The sequence below is a fragment of the Amphiprion ocellaris genome, chromosome 6 (assembly GCF_022539595.1).
Source record: "Amphiprion ocellaris isolate individual 3 ecotype Okinawa chromosome 6, ASM2253959v1, whole genome shotgun sequence".
NCBI lineage: Eukaryota > Metazoa > Chordata > Actinopteri > Pomacentridae > Amphiprion > Amphiprion ocellaris.
Window position 1 is genome coordinate 31,080,455 of NC_072771.1, and position 19,961 is coordinate 31,100,415.

A 19,961-nucleotide genomic window follows, 5' to 3' on the forward strand; every position below is an offset into this window, starting at 1 on the left:
TGGGAGGAAGCCGGAGAACCTGGTGAAAAACCACACAGACACAGGTAGAACATGCAAACTCCACACACAAAGATCCGAGGCCAGGAAGCGAACCCAGAACCTTCTAGCTGTGAGGCAACAGTGCTAACCACCGCATCATTGTGTAGCCGACTTCTCCCTCTACCTCAATATAAAATTCAAGTTAAAGAGGTGACATTTTGACACAGTTTAGGAGACTAAGTGCTCATTGCAGATGGTGCTCGACATGCTTACATAACGGGACTTACAGGGAGTTACAAGCATTGCAGGAGCGCTGTATCGAGCAGACTACTTTGACAGTTTTGATTTTTATAGGCACGGTCTCTGAACTCTCTAATCAACCCTCGCAAAGGTGTCAGTATGCTTTAGCATAAGTGCTTGTTGGATGGTCAAACAAAGTCTAAAACTCCTTCTTTGAAACCTCACTTACAATACAAATGAGGGGACCTGCATCCAATAATTTCTAAAACCAAGAATCTGATTCTCATTCACTTCATGCAGCGATTAGCCAGATGGGAAGAGGGTAAAAATAAGCATGATTTGAAGTTTGATCTCTCCTCTTAGATATTCCAGACAATGTCCTTGTTGCTTTTTTCCCTGCCTTTTGCCCTCAGATGTAATCAGTAATCAAAATACACTACTCAATTTAGTCACTGCAAATTAAATCTTAAATAGCTTATTTTTCATTTATGCATCACAATCTTCTCTGATGATTGTTCAATTTCAAAATTATTTCATAACCTGTTTGCACTTGCATCATAAAGTCTTCAGCATAGGCCAAACTAATTATGTAAAAGGCTTTTCACTCATTCAAATTGGACAAGCAATATTTCAAGTACCCACATTTTCAGAGGGAAATAAAGCTGAAATTTCAATTGATGTATTGATGGATGGTATTCATATATTTATCACTAGAGCTTCTATTGCAGTCTTTCACCTAAAATTTCTATCACTGTCCCTGTAGTCATCAAAAACATGAAAGATAGAGGTCAAAAGACCAGTGTGTTCAAAGTCCCACCTCCTTCTCGTCCTCTCAGGCCACTGCGACAGGGGACAGAAGTGAAAACATGCATGTGTGAAAGCTGCCATAAACTTGTTAATTTGCTGACAGCGTTTCATCCATCTACACTGAATAGGGGTATACAGGTTGTCATCTTGTTTTTTTTCTTTCCCCCTTAAATCTATAACACTATAGCATCTTGCTTTACTTAAGTACAGAGATCCATTAGATTTCTATGCTTCGGTTGGGTTTATTTTAATTCTGTAGTTTCTCTTTCGTTTATATAATCTCTCATTGTATATTTATTTTGCACAGTCCCTGTCCCTGCGATGCCCACAGTGTTGCGCCGCTGAATTTTTTAAAAGTCTTCCAAATATCACAAGCACTGAAAATTAATGAGCACGTCATCAGCAATAAAGAGTCACAGAGATTCATGACTGTTTACTTTTTGCTCCACTCGCTGAGTGCCGGACATTCATGAGAGGAGACGTTAATGAGTAGGTGAAATGGAAGTTAAGGATGCAAGAAGGCGGTTGTTTCATTACATTTGGCTGACAGTGTGGTTTCTGCAAAACATGCATTTTCTTCAGTTCAAACCATTTAAAGAAGGATTTAAGGTGGCAAAGTGATATTTTGAGATAATTGCTAATGTCAGCATGTAAACATAGTCTCACTGGCAAATCTAATATCCTGAAAATATTTGCTAATGGCCCAAAGTGTAGCTGAGGGTATGTCAAGTATCAGTTCAGTTAGAAAGAATAATTGGTGAAAAGCTACAACTCATCTGCTGGAAAACATTGGCAATTCATTATTGTAGACACATTTCAGTCAGCATTACAGTGGCAGTAGATAAAAATGTCAAGAGATTTCATCTTATTCAGACTATGAACACATGTACCAACATTTGTAAGTAAGTCAGCGCACACTTGGACAGGTTTGCAGATGAGTGTGAAGGGGCAAGGATGGGAGTCAGCACCTCCAAGTCTGAGGCCATGTTTTTCTGCCAGTGGACTGCTCCCTCTGACTTGCCACCCAAAGCCAGTTAGTTAATTTATCTCAGGATCTTGTTCACAAGTGACGGTAAAATAGAGTGTGAGATGGACAGACAGACTGGGGCAGTGGCAGCAGTAAGGCAGACGCTATACTTAACTTTTGGGGTTGAAAAGGAGCTGATCCCTACACCAAAGCTCTTGATTTACCGGTCAATCTACGTTCCAACCCTCACCTAATGATCATGAGCTCTGGCTAGTCTGGTGACTGAAAGAGTGAGGTGGCTGATACAAGCAGTTGAAATGAGTTTGCTCCGTTGGGCGGCTGGCCTCAGCCTTAGAGATAAGGTGGCTAACCCGGACATCCGGAGGGAGCTCGGAGTCGCTGCTTCTTTGCATTAGAAGGAACCATGTGAGGTGGTTGGGGCATCTGATTAGGGTGTCTCTTGACGTTTACTTGGCAGGTCCAACAGAGAGGAGACCCCAGGGTAGACCCAGAAGTCGCTGGAGGGATTACATATCTCATTGGCCTGGGAATGTCTTGGGATCTACCAGGGGGAAACTGGAAATCGATGCTGGGGAGAGGGATGTCTGCAAAGCTGTGCTTAAGCCTGCTGCCACCACAACCCAAACCACAGATAAGTGGAAGAAAATGGATGTATGAACGGATGAAAGGAAAAATTGGACTCCTACTGCTGCTAGATGAGAAGGCAAATTATTGAAATCATTACAGTTTTTCCTCTCGGGACTATCAAGGTCTGTACAAACTAGTTGTTGAAGTAATCAGGACCAATGTGGTGGACTTACTGATTCCTATAAGCACATCTGAAACTGTACACTAATATTTTCTGCTGTAAAATTATCACTTCATTGCACAAAGAGGCCAACTATAGAGAGTTTCTGAGACGTTGTGTTAGGAAGAATTTCACTTGTAATGACACAGACCCACATTTGATAAAGAAAACATGTCAGCTTCCTGTTAAAGATAGTAATCATTTGTCCATTTCACATGGCAGTCATTCATCCACGACCTTTAATGGAAAGACATGGTGCATGACACCTGCCGCTGTCGGAGGGGATTGCCTGGACTTGTCAGATACAAAAATAAGAACAAACGTGTAACAGAGTGAGTGTGATCACACGTCTTTCAGCAGCCATACCCTGAAAACAAGAAGATCACAGAGGGATTTGTGAGCATGCTTGACCGCCAGTTACTCCGACACTGAACGAGCAGGTCGGATCGTCCAGTTAAAGAAAAAGCAGCTTCCTAGCTTAAACTATTCCATCATGTTGGTTTCGGTGTAGATCAAGAGGATCTCAATAACATTTCAGCTGGCTTACAAACCCGACAAGGAAAAATGTCTGAGGCTGACAATGGTTGTCTGAGGAGATTGACTGGTTTGTGTGATTCAGACATCCGCATTAGGCTGTATCGGATAGAAAAAGTGAAAGACTCAGTCTGATAATCACTTCTCTCTGTCTCTATCTCACTAAACCTTTCACTTTTCTATCTGAGCCGCAACCCGAAAAGGACAGACTTAACATGAGATGGACAGATAATGTAGAAAGTTTATCTAACTGTCCCCGGCACAGGGAGGATGTGAATTTTAAATATTTTTGATAATATCCAGTTGGCTTGTAATATAGCCATAATGTAGACTGTGCAAAGAGAGAGTGTGCAAAGTAAAGCATCCTTCCAGTATTAGCTCTGATTCAATGGAAGAATAGACCATCAATGTCTTGAAGGTTGAATTCTTGCTAGATCACATTAGTGTAAATGTGTCTTCGGTAGCGCAAGGAAATGAAAGGAATTAGAGAAAATGGAAGAGGCAAGGAGCTCACCAGCTCTGTGCATTAAAACAACAGCACCAGCGAGAAAAATATTACAGTACGTGGGAAGGATGGATGCTTGTGTAACATCTTTGGCTCTGACACAGTCAAGCTTCGGACTGAGGACCGGGGGTTATTGCTGAAACACGCCCACAAGACTGCACTTACTTCAGTATGCGGAGAGGAGTGGAAAGGTCATCGGATGTTATTTTGCTCACAGATGATCAGATGCAAAAGACGTGTGAACTTCAGTAGATTGTGATATTGCAGGTAATACAGGCACAAAGATGTTGTAGCTGTAGAGGGACAAAGGTGCATGAAAATGTGACTCAGATAACCCGCACTTGCATTTTAGCAGCAAGTATTCAAATAAAAGTAGAATATTATTGCTCAGATTCATAGTGCAAATGTGGAAAAAAGATACAGAATACAGAAAAATAGATGTATTCAAAAGATGACACACTTGTATTATATTTTATCACTTTATATCTGTTAAAGTATATGTGCATATGGGATGGTTTTACTTTGTGTCATACATCTTAAAAAGGGACTCTCATTTCTCAAGTGCTTTTGCAGGGTGCGATTTCCTAAAAATGTATTCTGAGGACAGATATACAAAATCTGTTTTCTTGAACCACAGGCCTGCGTAAGCAGTTCTCTCTGCCAGATGAGACACCTCCCGTATCTTCACACATTACAGCCTCTCTGTGGTATCAGCCCGGCATTCAGTGTGCGACGTCGCTGTGTGTAGCGGTGGCTGTCGTCCCAAACTGCAGTTCAGATATGAAAAAAAGGGATATTTTACTGAGCCACAGATGTGGCCACTGAAAGCAGCCTCTATGCTCCCCAGAGGAATCGTTTTTATATAATCCTGCAGAAGTACTGCACCACGAAGAAATGTGAGAAGAAGCAGGCAAAGCAAATGATAGTATGTGTAGACATTATTATAGAGGCCTATTTAAAAACAAATAAATAGATTTTTCCATTATGGGCTACAAAAATGATAATAACTCTACTTTTATTCACACCTTTCCTGTAAAGATGCAGTCCTGAGTGTTTCAGATAAAGGGATTAAATAGTGACTCACAGAAACTCCAGAATCGCAATTAGTTTCTAATATATTCACACTTAAATTGAACCAAAGAAGATATTTAAATTTCAAGAGTCACAGGAGTTACTGCTATATATATATATATATATATATATATATATATATATATATATATATATATATATATATATATATATATATATATATATATATATATATATATATAAATAAAAGAACAGATGGATATTTTCCATCTCAAGTTATTGGTTTACTTGAAGGCTATCAGATCAGTGAGGCAATAACAAATATCATCTTATTCTTTAGTTGCATCAGCAGGTATTTTTCACAGAAGAGAGTTTTCACTTCTCTTTTTCCAAGTTATTATACTGAGCCCTTCTTCAACACCAGCCAGATGCACTTATGAACATTGTACCAGCTGAGACAGACTTGGGGGAAAAAGTCTAAACTCTCCGCTGTGAAAAGTGCCTGTTGATTCAGCTACAGAATCAGCTGGCACACCTGATGTTTGTTAGCAGTCGTGTGCTGCTGATACTTTCACACCTGCGCTCTCCAGGCTGGTACTGACTGTTGATTTAGGATTCTTTTTCAAAGCTCAAAGAGGTTTTTTTTTCTGTCATCACTTGCAGTTGTTTTTCATGGGCGAGCTGCCCTGTGTCTAGTGATTTCTTTCTTCTTCAGGGACCATCTACATTGTGCTTGATGAATCCATCTCCTGCACAGTGGTTCTCGATGGCTTTTTGATTTGTGTTCTTACAGACGAGCCAGTTCTCTTGTCTTCATGTTTACATTTTTTGCACTCTCAGCAGATGAAAAACAGGCTGGAATAAAGACTAGACACCCAAACCAGAGATAATAGATATCACAACAGCGGTTATCAACTTTAATTTGTTTACCAGGTTTTTTTCACCAGGTTCTGTACCTCCTTATTTGACTCTCCGTCTGCACAAAATGATCCATTTTCATGAAGCCTGCTTCAATCAAGAGGAAGAGGTGGTTATAATAAAGAGCTATGAGGGATATAAAAATGTATTATGGTACAAAGTGCTGTTACTGCAAATAAGGCAAGAGAGGGAATGCTGGTAGAAAACTGTTAATGGGGCACGTTAATAAATTAATTTTTACCACTCAGGGCATTCTCAGTGCAGCTGCTTATTTCTAATGTAACAGTTGCGTATCAGAGCTCTTTTAACTTCATCCATTTAAACATGATACTAAACAAGTGCATGTAGGTCTAACGCTGCCTCATAAATAGAGATACGCAGAAATCACTTTAGTTTTTGGTCAAATTTAAGTGAAATTACTTTTATTGATGGAATCGTTTCTGTGATAAACAGCCATAGACTCAACTATTTTCCTTTCAGTGCTCCATTAGCTGCAGTAAAAAGCAGTGGAAAACAAATATGCCTGCAAATCAGAACCAGGCATGAAACAGATTTCTGCATTTTCTGCATCACCAACTGAATGCATGCATGTTCCCATGCATGCATTCAGTTGGTGATGCAGAAAATGCATGCATGCATGTTCCCATGGCAAGCTGTGAATACTGTGTGCAAAACTGTAACTTAACAGCTTCGTTCAGTGGCTTTATTGCTCTGCAGGTTTGTAGATTTGACATATTACCTCAGCTGAGAATCTGCATCATTCATAGAGAATATTATCAGGAGAAGAATTTGTAAGAGGGTGGTGCTTCTTACCACTGTTTTAAATCCCAAACTCTGAGCTTAACAATCTCCAAAATAGGTTACTTGTGCAGCATCAGTTACTATGGCGAACTAGCAGCTTAAAATACCGTTTTTGACATCAGAAATTCAGATTTTAGGGTCAACATAACTCACTAACCATCAATCTTGCTTTGCAGTGCATATGAAAGTGAAAGAAATCAGCACAGCACAGCCTCTTATGTGAAATAGCGCGATAGATATGCATGTGAAGACGATTAAATGAAAGTTGATCATCTGTCCTTTTATTTCAGACTCATCATATCATTTTATATTTAGCCGCTGTACGATGTTGGTAGTAATCAGCAGCTGCAGAGGCATTAAAGTAGCATCATGGTGACTGAAGCTCTGTGTCATATTTTTATGTCTGGTGTCAAATTAAGCTGCTGACTGGTTTAGTTTAGTGTGTTTATAGTGTGTGTGTGTGTGTGTGTGTGTGTGTGTGTGTGTGTGTGTGTGTGTGTGTGTGTGTGTGTGTGTGTGTGTGTGTATGCGCACGCACGCTGTCTGTCACTGTCAGAGTTGCGTACAATCCATCAGCTCACAGCTGTGACTTACTGCCTGATGGTTGTTCAAGGTCGCCTCACACACACGCACACACACTGTCCTTGTCTACACACGTCTGTGTTATAACTGCACATCACTGAGTCCTGACTTGGCAAAACCAAACATGTCCCACAACTAATTCCCCCCTCTTTTTTTTGGTTAACTCAGTTACACTAATTGGAATTTGAAAGAAAACACCAGTGGGATGTCCTGTTAGCCAGGTGATGTATGCAGCATAATATTAATGCTTCAAATGTGGTTAATTGTTAATTCTTTCCCTGGTGTGTTGTTATTCTCCACCATATGTTGTCTAACAGAGCATTCTGTTAGCAGGTTTCAAGCATGTTTAGTTTATTGTCCTTTTCCTCGGAGTTGTCCAGCTCGCAGGCTGTTGAAGACAAGTGAAACTGGCTAATATTGTGACTGTGACTGTCAGCCGGCCAATCAGAGCCCATTTTCCCACTGCAGTTCTTAAAATGGCTGAGTCCGGTTTGAGGATGCCCCTAGACTGAACAAATTGATTCCTTGTCAGACTGTCTGTCCAATTAATTTATCTTTTGCAGCTGAGGCTTTGTGGAGAGGTTGGCTAATTGCTGCCCTCACTGCTCTCTGCAGAAAGGGAAGCCAAACACTGAACCGGTGAAGAACCGACCATCTGCACAGGCCGGTCACATAGAGGCACAGTGATGTTATCATATGCACGAATTATAAAATAAACACCAAAAGTTCCAAGCTGTTGGCCAACGCCTTTTTACTGAGGCAAGAATCCTATTTTCTAGTGCTTGTGAGAGTGATATGTTGAAATTTCTATTTAAAATTGACATTGTTAATAATTTTAAGTCAAAGTGCTTCCTAAATGAATTGCATGTGAACTGATTTAATTGGATTCTGCATTTTAAAACGGTGATAATTGCATTACACAGATTAAAAAAACAGATGGAAGCTCAAGTCTAGTACTAAAAAAGTTCTCACTTTGTTTGACTTTGCCATCAGATGGATTGTGAGAGCTCTCTTAATGTATTCTATTTTAGCCCATAATGAGGCATGTTATAAAAAGAAAACCAGCACAATGTTCCATCATGCACACAGGTTCAGCCTTCTCCCCGCCCATGCTGTTGTTACGCGGCACTTTGCGGGGTGCATTACACCACGCTGTTGTTGCCATGATGCTGCTTCTCTATATTTAATTCAGAACACGTAACTTGGTGTTGACAATAAATGCACGGATTACCTGCAGCCATGATCACATGATGTGTGACGAGGAGAAGGTAAAACACAGGCCATCTGGTCTGCCTGGCTGTGGCTGAGCCAGCACACACACGCACACACACATACATATTGCAGGTTTACATGCCAGCAGGCAACACACACACACACATACACATATACACATTTTCAAACGGAATGCATGCATACACAATGCAGTAAAGACTCCTATTCATCTGATGAGTAATTATGCACTGACCTTAGCTACATATACTATAAAATATCTGTAAAACCTTTTCATATATGGAGTCACAGGAGTGCCACAATAAAATATAAATAAATAAATAAATAAGTAAATAAATGTGGAAATATAAAGAGAAATAAATAAATAAATACATGTGGAAATATAAAGATAAATAAATAAATAAATGTGGAAATATAAAGAGAAATAAATAAATAAATGTGGAAATATAAAGAGAAATAAATAAACAAGCAAACAAACAAATAAATAAATAAAAAGGAAAATTTTGTCTTTACTTTTCCCTTTTCGCTTTTTTCCTTTTATTTTTCCATTTTATCATTGTCTTTTCCGTTTTGCATTTGCTTTTTCATTTTGTCATTCCTCAGTCCACCAAGTAAAAGCAGACTTTTCTCTTTGCTTTTAATTGGTGGACTGAGCTGTCAATCAAATGGCTAAGGGCGGGGCTTTCTGTCCAGGCTCGGTAGTCATACCCATAGATATGAATGAGTCGATAGGACACGCCCCTTTGAGCTGCGTGCTTACGGCGAGGCTAAGCTAGTGGGGGTGAAGTTTCAGTGCATTCCGTTGATGTAGGTGGCGTGGAAAGGGAAACAAGTATGCCGTCTCACTGTGCTGCATACAATTGCACACTACGTCGTAAGATTGAGACAAGTCAACTTGGAATGACTTTTCATAGGTAAGAATAGTTTTTGGCTCTTTTTTCATTATTAAATCTTGTTGAGAGCTTCCAGTCTATGAGAGCTAACTAGTTAGCCACTAGCAAAACAGTAGCAGCTTGACAACCAAACACCAGACGATTAATAGTAGCTGTAGTATAGTTGTACAAGTAGTAGTAGTAATACTAAAAGTACAAGCAGCAGTAGTAGTATAAATAGCTGTTCGAGTCGTAGAAATAGTATCAGCATTTGTAATAGTTTTACAAGTTGTAGTAGCAGTGCCAGTATCAGCAGCAGTAGTGCGTGTACGACAGCTACTACTAGTAGTAGTTGCATTACTATCACTACCACCAATACTACCAATAGTAGTTATAAAGCCTAACTCATGTATATCCAGATTACATCTATGTTCTTCCTCCGAACCCATTTTATGATTGGGATTACAGGCAATTCTTTAGGACTGCTCTCAAATAATTGAAATGTTACTAAACAAGATTATACTTATCAAATTAAATAGCTCTGGTCTCCAGTATATTGGCTAATTTGGTTCTTTGTACTTAATTTATTAGCATGATTTCTTTTTAAATATGTTGTGTACAGACTTATTTACTTCTCTGTCTGCTTTTCTTACTCCATGTAGGTTTCCTAAAAACTATGGGCTGAGGAGGAAGTAGTAGAAGCAGCTCTGAGGAGAGAGGGGTTTGCTGCAAATGATGAGTGGGTGCTCTGCAGTGATCATTTTAAACCTGATGAGTTTGACAGGGCTGGGCAGGTTTGTCGGCTTAGACCTGGTGTCATTCCATCAGTGTTTAACTTCCCAGCTCATCTTGGAAAGAGTACGTGCCAGAAAGACCACGACCAAGCAGCCTTGAGATCTTAGACAGCGTCTCCCTGAGGTGGGTGTCGACGGTGTTAACGGTCAGGTCTGTGGTAATCCCATCAAAAAACAAAACAGAAAAAAATCTAGATTATAAATCAACATGTCACCAAAGCACTCTGTGTATAACGCCACAGTATAGGATGTAGTTCAGACAATGTCAAAGTATAGTATACTTTACTCAAGAATAACATAGTATGGCCTGTAGTTCATAGTACAGCATGTTGGCAAGAAAAAAAAAACATAGATTATTGTGCGGTTCAAAAAGCGCAAAATGATAGGATGTTGCCTAAAATTGTCATGTATGATATGTGGTTCAAAAAATGTCATAGTGCAGTATATTGTCAAAATAGTATGTTATTCAAGAAAACACCAGAGTATAATATGTCATCTAAAAAATGTCATAGAATAATATTTCATTGCACAAGTATAGTAATTTTTAAAACTGTTCAAATTCTTATATGTTGCTAAAAAACAACAAAAAACACTAAAACAAAAAATGTCATAGTAATATGTCAATTAAAAAAGCCTATAGTATAGTGTGTCGCCCAACAAACATCATAGTATAGCATGTCGTCCAAAAAAAAGTCATAGTATAGCCTTTAGTCCACAACTGTCTGAAGTAGGTGAGGAGCAACACAAAAACAGTCCAAACGCTGGTTTCCAGAGGGTTAGACGAGTGTTTATTTGAAAGAGTAAGTTTACAACAACACAACATGTGAGGGGGTTAAAAACAAATGGGTGTTAGTAAATAAAAATAAATAAACAGAACTAAAAGTGAACTTCATGTTGACATTGATGGGCATTCCAACCAGGAACAAAGTAAAAGATAATCAATACGAAAAAAAACTCTTCCTGTTCACCTCTTAAAACCCAAAAACACACCGCAGTAGCACCCTAAACTAAAACTAACAACAGGTTCCCTGTTTTCCTTTGTGAACAATTCAAAGGTCCCTCTCTATCTCCCCACACATCCACCAACCACTGGAATACATCTCCAAAGTTCTGCCGGGCCAGCTCAGCTTCCCCTCAGAAGAAGTGCTGCCACCTGCCAGATGAAGGAGCCTTTTGAGAGGCAGCTGGCATCGTGATTGGACTGTACTTTGGTCTGTTCCAATCCAGCTTCAGCTCCAGAGACGGAGGCCGGGTGGACGAAGACATGCAGCTGAGTACAATCCAGAAAACAACAGAGGAGGAGTGCAGCGGCCCAGTATAGCCTTTGGTATGAAAAAACACCATCATATACATTATATATTGTACAAATAGCAAGTCAAAGGAAAGAGACGTACATTGTAGAATTGTAGTAATTGTGGCCTGACTGATTTACTTATTATCAGTATTTTATTTTTTTACTGATTTACAGTAATAAATAAATTTTAAAATGGTGCTACTTTGGCTCTGAACCTTTATATACCTGTGGTCTCTGTCTTCTGGAGTGATTTGATTGGTTATATGTCAAGAATAAAACTCCTTTAACTTAACATCTGTAAACAAAACAAAAAAGTATCAACAAAGTTTTCTGTTAGAGTTTGTGTTCTTCTAAGTTTAACTCTAAGATTTTAAATACTTTGATTTACTGCAAATGATTATCTACTCCAAATGTCTCACTAATAATCATTATCAGCCTTAAAAACCCACAAAACACCCCTTTATACTCGACCACACTTAGTACAGTCCGGTTCCCCCTTCTATAAATCTGCTTGGAATCTTCCACTTCCTGTTTGTCAAAGTGGCCTTCTACCTGGACAGGTTTTGTTGGAGCTCATGCAACAAACATTTTGGGTAACTGCACTTTAATATGGATGGATGACACTGAATTAGAGTCTGTTTTAATGAGACTGAGTTAAGATGTGTAGCTCTGTCATTAAATAGGAAATTATTTCTCAGAATTCACAGAGAAAAGTCTGAAATGTTTGCTAGGTTAGCATCCCACATGTTCTTTGGCTCAGCTAAAGCTAACTCTCTCCAACTTCTGGATCTCTTGAGTTGCTTGTTGTTAAAATATCTTGCTAGAGGTGCTGAAGCTCAGGAAGTCTGAGATGTTTGTTCAAAATAAGCTCATTCTCAAGTCTTATCTGAACTGTCCTCTTTTGTTTGAACTTTCCCTAAACTTAGGAGTTAATGACAGAGCAGCACATCCAGACTCACTCTCATTTATGTAGAGATTAAACTTCAGTGTCATTCATTGATGTTAAAGGGCAGTTTTTCAAATGTTTGTTGCACATGCTCCCGACCAAACCAGTCCAGGTGGAAGACGATGTGAAGAGAAAGCTCCAGGGGATGAATATCACACATTTACATTGGAAATAAATGTCCTTTAATTAGACATTGTCATGCAAAAGTTGGATTTCCCTTTAATGATGTTCAAGTCTTTGAGTGTTTTGTTGATGTTGGTTTCTAAATGTTTTTTGACACTCGGCCCCAAAGATTAAAACCTTTTACGGCTCACAAGCTGCAACAATTCACACATTATCAACTATCTTTCTGACTAAACTAAGATAAAAAGTGAAAAACTGCCTGATTCCTGCATCATGAATGTAAATCTTTTTGGTTTTTATGACAGTAAACTGAATATGTTTGGGTTTGACATGTTATAAACCAAAACAAGAAATGAATTACTGGAGAAAACAATCAACAGATTAATGGACAAAGAAAATGTGTTTTCCAACATATATGGCTGAATTACTCCAACATTCCAAGATACATACAATTTGAATTCAATTTTATTTATATAACGGCAATTACAGGTCAAATTGTCTCAAGACACTTTATTTTCATATTTTTTGTCATATTTAAAATATGACAAAGTAAGAAATTTAAACCTCTTGAGTAATCCAATTTATTATTTGGTTTTTAAGAGACTAATCAATAATTACAATAACTTTCTCCACTAAAACTAATAAACATGAGGTCAAATAGAAGGAAGAGTTTTAAATACTGCAGTCCCATGACGATAAGAATAAAGTTTCTCAACAAAAACTAAATCTGCTGGTGGATTCCATTAAAGTTCTAATAAATGATAATAAAGTGTGATACTAAAGGTTTGTGGTGCTAAAAATGTCAAAGTAAAGATATCAAGTTGAACATCTGGATGGAGGTTGATAAAAGTTGACCTCCCTTCATTTCTCTGGAGCCGACTCCATGGATTTTATGGATGCTGGTTAAAGACCTGCTCTTCTAGTCGTCTTACTTCTAGTCGCTGTACAAAGTCACTCCATCCTGACCGACTTCAACACCTCTTCATGACAACTTGTTCTGCCTCCGACCTCGTGGAAACTCCAGAAACTGGGGAAAACCTGTGGAGACTCGAAGAACTCGTGGAGACTCGAAGAACTCGTCGGGCGGGGGAAGGTGTGGTGGGTGATGGGGGGAGGTGGGGGAGTAGAGGGGGGAGGCCGCCACCCACCTCCCCGCCTACTCTCCGCCCTGACTCCACCCAGACTCCACCTTGGCTCCACCCATGTGGTCACTTTAGAAACTACGATGTCAAAGGGACGACGAATTTATTTCTTTTTATCTGATCTGTAGCTCAGTGAGTTAAGGATTTGCCTATGGAGCTGCAGGTCGCTGGTTCAAGACCAGACACTTCTTAAATTTTATCAAAATCCTGACAAAGACAAACAAAGAAAAGGGCCGGTGGCGGGTCTTGAACCTGCGACCTTCCGCTTGGTAGACTGTCTTCTTATCCCCCTGAGCTACTCGCTCAGATACTAATTCTTCTTTTTTTTGCGCATTTATCATCTATTTTTTGTCGTTTTCGAGTTTTTTTTTTTTACTTTCTCTTTTCTCGACCATTTTTCTCAGGAGGTTGGACTTCAGCCTTTGTGCTGGAGGGTGGAACCCTCAGTTCCAAGACTTTCCAAGCCTCCAGACCTCCCGAGTCCTCAGGACCTGAGCTTTCACACAGTCTGAGGGCTGAAATTTTCTAAGTCCCACAGTAGTTCTCTGTTAGATCTAACTTTCAGACAGTCCTGGGACTGATATCCTCTAAGTTCCTAAGTAGTTCTCTGTTAGTTTGAACCTTTCGACAGCTCGAGGACTGAAATCCTAGACGTTCTTGAGTAGTTCTGTGTTAGTTTGAACCTTTCCACAGTCTGAGGACTGAAAATCTAAAGGTTCTTGAGCAGTTCTCTGTTAGTTTGAACCTTTAGACAGTCTGAGGACTGAAGTTTTAAAAGTTTCTCAGTACTTCTCTGTTAGTTTGAACTTTCTGGTTAACAGAAGCCTTAAAACTTGTGACCATGACTCTTGATTTCACATTTAGATCATCCATCTGAGTTCTTCTCAGACCTTCACCTGTGGGTTTTTTTGAAATACTCAACAAACTTTGATTCTCTTCACTGAACAGTAAAGTTTGTGGAGATCAGAAGGTAACATTAGTTTGATAATTGCCTTCAACTACTAGTAGACTTTATCTGGAAAGCAGTTTTCTGAAATGAGTTCTTAGTAAATCTATCCACAATCAAACCAAGAACATAGAAAGAGGAAATGTTTGAAGAAACAACTTGATGTTTTTGTTTCAGACTAGAAAACGCTGTAAGACCTTTATCTGTTTTTGCTCTTTTGATCGTTTTATTGTCTCTTCTGTTTAATTTGATCTTCTAAAGTCTAACTGGTGTCTTTTCAAATGTTTTGTCTTTAGTTTGATTCTTCTTAAACATTTAGTTTTGCTCTTTTCTCACCTTTTATTCTTTTCTAATGTCTGATTTGATTTAGAAATGTTTTGTCTTTTTAATGTTTAATTGTTTTTTCAAATGTTTTATCGGCTTGTATGAATTTTTGTTTTTCTTTCCCAATATTTAATTTTTCGATTAAATGTTCAAGGTTTTTGTTTTTAAATGTTTTACCACCTTTTAATGTTTAATTTTCTTCTTAAATGCTTCATTGTATTTTCTGTTTAATTCCTAGTTAAAGTTTTATTGTCTTTAAGATTTAATTTTCTAATTAAACATTTATTTTTTGAATTAAATGTTTTGGCTTTTTAAAGGTTTAATAATATAATTAAATGTTTTGTATTTTTAAAGGTTTAATATTCTAATTAAAAGTTTTGTATTTTTTTAAATGGTAAATATTCTTCTTGTTTAATAGTATTTTTTAAATGTGTAATTCGCGAAAATATTTTCTCTGTAATTTTTAATATTGTCATTTTAAAAATTTTGTTTAATTTCATAATGACATGTTTTGTATCTTGTCTAATGATCTAATTCAATATTTTGTCTGTTTAATATAGTTTAATTGTATTTAATGTTTATTTATATTATTAAATTTTTTTTCCTTTGATTTAATTGCTTTTTTAAATGTAGTTTATTTCTTTAATCTTCTTTTTCTGTCAAGATTTTAACCCCAACCTTAAAAATTAAATAAACCCTTAAATCACAATGAAAATACTTCTGTTGTCACAATCATGAATTAGTCAATTATTCAGTTTATCAATTCAACTTTATTTGTTTAGCACCTTTTACACAGATGACAAAACTAAACAAGCAAAGAGAAAAAACTATGCTAAAACTATGATTAAAACTCAAAAACATTTAAAAAAAAAAAAAATTAAAAAAAGATTTAACATGGTAATAAAATATGTTGTGTCCAGGGGATGGAGGGAGTTTATTGAAGTCTTCTTGGGCTCACATGGTAAATCATTTAAAATATAAACTTGTTTCCATCTTTTCCAGGTTTCCATCTCATTTCTACTCTGAAGCTCACCTTCTCCTGCTCAAACTGCTGACAAATGTTTCTGCTGCTCTAAAGTCTGGTTTCCAGAACTTCCTAAAAACTCTCAAAGTCTCTTCTGCTGCAGGTTCCTTTGTAGAACTGTTACAGAAAACCTCACTAAAACACATGGAGGGGCCTCAAGATAGTCATCCAAATGAAACGGTACAAAAACCAAACTAGCACAACCCAAACGCTAAAGCAGCCTACCAGAGAACCTCTTTAAACAGAGAATCAGGACAGGAACTCTTACCTTCTGGACAACCAACATTGGTTCACAAACAAGAATACAGAATGTGTCTGACCAAAAACCTCTAAAGACTCACTACACCCAAGATAAAGACACAACTCAGCTGCATCAAATCCACTAATCACTGCACACATTAGGACCATGTGCTAACTGTGGCTAAAGAACCACATTTACCAAGACAACTATCCAGTACAAAGCCCTAAAACACACCAAGAAACACATTAAAGACGATTTTACTGCTGGAAGCTACAAGCCAACGCCTAAATAACAAACTAAAGCAATGGAGCCAAACCCGGTGAAGAGAAGCAGAGGAAATGCTTTGCTGCAGCCACATAAAGCAGGAAGACACTGAGCTGCTCAGGTGTTCCTGATAACACCAAGCAGACACCTGGACAGCCAATAGGAACACAGCTTACTGGAAGTCCAGAGGGCTGGCTTAGTCAAGGAAATTTAGTTTAAAGTTGAAGCAGAAAGTTAATAAAGAAAGTTGAAAACCACCTTCTGATACCTGAAATCTCTGAGTTTTCACACAAAGAACGCCTGAACATGTCAAACTGGTTCCATAGTAGAACCATCATTGTAAAAACGTCATAGGATGGTGTGATGCTCAAAAAACATTAGGACCCGGCTGTCTAGGGTTGCCGAGGAGCAACACAAAAACAGGACAAACGCTGGTTTCCAGGAGGTTAGGCGGCTATTTATTTGAAAGAGTAAGTTTACAACAACACATGTGAGCAGAAAAATCACAAAGTCTGTCTTTAGTTCAGCTGAAAATATTAGTTTTTGTCTTTTTTATTGACCAGACTTTTCAGGAAGTAGATGAAGAATAATTAAAGCTCTCATGTAGAAGTCCAACTTATTTTGGATCCTTGTGGAGAGTTTAATCTTAGAGTTTGTAAAGCTGTTGAGTTTTTAGAGTCACATGGATTGTTTTGACATTTAATAACCGAGTCCTGAAATAAAATTACAGTTGTGGGTTTCTCTCATTTAGTCTGGACTAAACAAATAACAGCAGCATAAATCTCAAACGTCATTATGAGGAGTCTGGATTGAGGTTTCTCACTTGATAATGATCAAAACATGAAATTTTAGGTTGGTTTAAAGGAATATTCCACCTTAAATCTTTGAATGGTGACCTAAAAGGTTGGTTTCAGGAAGTATTCCACCTACAAGGTCCTCAAACATCGACCTTAAAGGAACAGTCCACCAAAAATCCTTGGACATGCACCTAAAATGTTGGTTTAACCGAGTATTCCATCCAAAATCCTCAGAGACCTGAGGGGCTGGTTAAAAGGAATATTCCACCTAAAACCTCAAATATAGACCTGAAAGGGTGGTTTAGAAAAAATCCTTCAATGTAGACCAAAAAAGTTAGTATGGAGGAATATTCCACCTGAAATGTAGACCTGAGAAGTTGGTTTGGAAGAATATACCATCCTAAACATCCTTTAATGTAGACTAAAAGACGGTTTGGAAGAAAATTCCACCTAAAATCCTCCAATGTAGACCTAAAAGGTGAGTTTAATGGTATATTCCACCTAAAATTCACTACTGTAGACCTTGGAGGTTGGTCTGATGGTATATTCTACCCAACATCCTTGAACATAAACTTAAAAAGTTCATTCAAAGGAATATTTCACCTAAAATCCTTCAATGTAGACCAAAAAAATCTTGGTGTAAAGGAGTATTCCACCTTAAATGTAGACCTATAGGATGGTTTGGAGTAATATTCTACTCTAAAATCTGCCAATGTAGACCTAAAAGGTTGATCTGATGGTATATTCTACCCAACATCCTGGAACATTTACCTAAAAGATTGGTTTAATGGTATATTCCCAGAAGAACCCTTGAACATCAGGCTTAATGGTATATTCCACCCAAAATACTTGTACATATACCAAGAAGTCAGTGTAAAGGAAACGTAGACCTAAAAGGATTGTTTAAAGGAATATTTAAACGATTATTTTCGTTATTTAATAATCTGTTATCAGTCAGAACCCTGGCAAACTTATTTTCATCAGTTTTTTAGTGGAAGTCACAAATAAAGGAGCTCTTGGTTTTTCCCAGCATTACTGAGACCAAAGCTGCTGTTTCAACACAGAACGTTCACATGCATCCACAAACCTCTCAGCACTCAAACACCCACAGACAGGAGACCGGCTGGACCGAGGCTCGGTGGCGTCCTCAGACCCACGAGTCGGGGAGTCGCTGAACTTGTTGGTCCGGTTTGAAGGCCTCCGTGTGGTCCAGTAGAAGTCCACGTAGTCGGTGTTGGCTTTGAACCGCAGCGACTGGCCGCCATCAGGTGGACCGGCTCGTCCTCGTATGGCTCCTCCTGTAGCCTTGAGGGAACCACAGGAACATTCAGTAGCTGTTGGAGTTCTTCCTGTCAGGCTTGTGGTAGAACGGCTCTGAAGAATCTTGTACTTGTCTTATCTGGAACAATCTAACAGCCTAAACTGTTAACAGCCATGTAAAGAAGCAAACACACAGGCATAGATTAGGACTCAAACTTCCCGGCTCATCTTGGAAGAGTACGTGCATCATTGACAAGGATGCAGCAACTCAGTTTTATTGAGTTTCATTATTTTCATGAAAATTTACACTTTTACTGTTTCTTTATAGATGACCTACTGTGACCCAATGCACACTTATTATTCACCCTACTTGTGTTTGTATCTAAATAAATAATACTTATCTGCTTGTATCCCTGCTTTCATGCTATTAGCATTTATATGTCAATTGTGTATATGTCTAAGTATTTTAAATTATTTTTGTCATGCTTAATGATTCAGTTCATTGTACCTGTTTCTTGTAAATGGCAATAAGCTCTATTCTCTTCTATTCTATCTCCATGTATATAACAGCCTATAGCTGTAGAGAGAGAGAGATAGATAAATATAAATTATTATATGATTACCTTTACAATTAAAACTTTTGCTCTAAAAACATATTTTCTATATATGTATTTTTTTTTATCTTTCTCTTTTTTTGTTCATATAGCTATATATCTAATTATTTACAATGTAAATTTTACATTTATATATGTAATGGCTGAATGTTGAAAGACTTTGTTTTTTTAATCAAATGTTCTGTATTAATATTGACAATAAAGTAAACCACATGAAAATCGGTTGAGAAATGAGCAAATTATGATTTATTTTCAATGTACATGGATTGGATTGCTTTTAATGGGAACGTTGCCCCTCCAAGATGGCTGCCGTATATATATATATATATATATATATATATATATATATATATATATATATATATATATATATATATATATATATATATATATATATATATATATATATATAAAATAAAAATTTCATGCCCTATGTTTATTTATTTGTTTATTTATTTGGCTTTTTAACGTTTAATTCAGAATATTTAGATGTGCAAAACACTAAAATTACCCACATATAATGTATATAATTAACCTAAATGATAATCATTGTGGATGGCAGATATAAATATTATGGAAGAAAAGAGTTTCATTTAACATTTTGTTGTGAACATTTCTGTGAATATACAAAGTATTTCTCATTTAACAAGCAAATACATTTGAAATTACACAACCAATACTACTCTTTCTGGTAACTGTCATTAATTGTATCCAGCTTTAAAAATAATTACAGTATTGTAAATTGAAATAAACGGTTTCGTGTATTAAACAAAAAAAGGGAATATAAAATGAATATTCTATGTTTCTTGACAGTTCTTGGTTTTAAAGGTTATTTTACTTATTAGAGATGTAAAATCACTGACTGTTTTTGTCATTTAAAAAAAATTGTGTATTTCAAAAATGCAGAAAAAATATGT

General features: G+C 37.5%; 1 long non-coding RNA gene across 1 annotated transcript; it reads left to right on the top strand.

Moving 5' to 3' along the window:
- Positions 1-9,171: 9,171 nt before the first annotated feature.
- LOC118469900 (uncharacterized) lies at positions 9,172-13,527 on the top strand. The gene is made up of 3 exons (XR_004846885.2): positions 9,172-9,317; positions 9,938-10,193; positions 11,125-13,527. It is a non-coding gene; the product is annotated as an uncharacterized LOC118469900 (long non-coding RNA).
- The last annotated feature ends 6,434 nt before the right edge of the window (positions 13,528-19,961 follow it).